We start from the raw sequence: 1,472 nt of genomic DNA, 5'->3' as shown, positions 1-1,472 counted from the left end.
ATATTTTTATTAATTTTTAGAGAAAGAGAAAGGAAGAGAGAAGAAAGAGAGAGAGAGAGAGAGAGAGAGAGAGAGAGAGAGAGACTGAGAGAAACAATGATGTGAGAGAAAAACATTGATCAGTTGCCTCCGGTACATTCCCCGACCGGGGGATCAAACACGCAACCTAGGTATTTGCCCTGACCAGGATTGGAACCAGCAACCTTTTGTTGTAAGGGACAATGCTCCAACCAACTGAGCCACCTGGCTAGGGCAAGTGCCTTAAATTTTAATAAGATATTGTTGGATTTCAAAAACAGAAGTGATTGGCTCTCTTGCAAAATTACTGAAAAGATTAGACCTAATGTATCTACAATTGTCTGACTTCACTGATTGTAGAAAGTTGGAGATTTAATACGGATGAATTTTTCCTTTATTTTCCAGAAGAGTATGCCATTGTTTTCTACAATGTCAACAGTGTTTCAGTTTCCCAATGAGAAAACAAAGCGCAGGAAAAGGTAAGGAAATTGTATATCATAAAACACTGAGAACACATCTGGTAAGCAAATGAAAACCTAAAGATAGAACAATGAATGACACAAAAGGAGGTCTCTGGTATTTATGGAGGTTTGGATATTGGATGAGTATTCTCATAGTCATTAAGATTTTATTAATTTCTTTAAAATAGCTTGAAAGAATGTGTAGCTATGTATATGCCTTTTACAAATTTCTCATTTAAAAAAATCTCTCATTTTTGTTTTATAAGTTGGTAGATCATTATATATGCATGCACATATATTTATACATAGTCATGTATATATTAAATGTGTATGTGGGTGTATTTGTGTGTGTATATAGGTATGTTTGTATATTTATATATTTATTTATATTTTATTATGTTTTTAAATCCCAGGTGGAAAGTTATTTGCTTTGAACAAACTTATCCTTCTGAATCAACCTGAAAGAAAACCACTCATAATCTGTAACCTTCTAAATCAACCTGAAAGAAGACCACTCAGAGTCTGTAACCTGTTATGACTGCTCAGATTTTATTTCCTTATTACCTATTAAATGCTGTGATTTCACATTTGAGTCTATGACTTTCTTTTCTTTCAGTACTTCATTCATAATTTTCATCCTAGAAAACACAGGACTTCATTTGGTAGCAAACTATATATTATTGTCAATACTAAATTCAAGTTTTTAGACATTATGACATACAGAAAATATGGAATCCCCAACATCCAGAGAAATTCAGAGTTGATGAGGAGTAGAGAAAGAGACTAAATTTAAGAGAATTTCATGTGAGTTCAAGAAAATGAAAACAAAACCACAGAAACATTTCAGTAAAAGATTATCAAAAAATGAGGGGGCATTGCTTAGAGAGTCACAAATTGACTGATGGATGGACTTAGTGAATTTATGTTCATGATTGAGAAGGTAATCCAATTTATTTTATCATAATAAATTATTTTTATTTTTTCTGAGCTTAT

The 1,472-nt window shown here is 32.3% G+C and overlaps 1 long non-coding RNA gene across 1 annotated transcript; it reads left to right on the top strand.

Annotated features, from left to right (window-relative positions):
- Positions 1-427: 427 nt before the first annotated feature.
- Positions 428-1,066, top strand: LOC107184833. The gene is made up of 2 exons (XR_001515741.1): positions 428-497; positions 893-1,066. It is a non-coding gene; the product is annotated as an uncharacterized LOC107184833 (long non-coding RNA).
- The last annotated feature ends 406 nt before the right edge of the window (positions 1,067-1,472 follow it).

The sequence above is a fragment of the Myotis davidii genome, unplaced genomic scaffold (assembly GCF_000327345.1).
Source record: "Myotis davidii unplaced genomic scaffold, ASM32734v1 scaffold188, whole genome shotgun sequence".
Taxonomy (NCBI): Eukaryota; Metazoa; Chordata; class Mammalia; order Chiroptera; family Vespertilionidae; genus Myotis; species Myotis davidii.
This window is presented reverse-complemented; position numbering and strand designations above follow the sequence as displayed.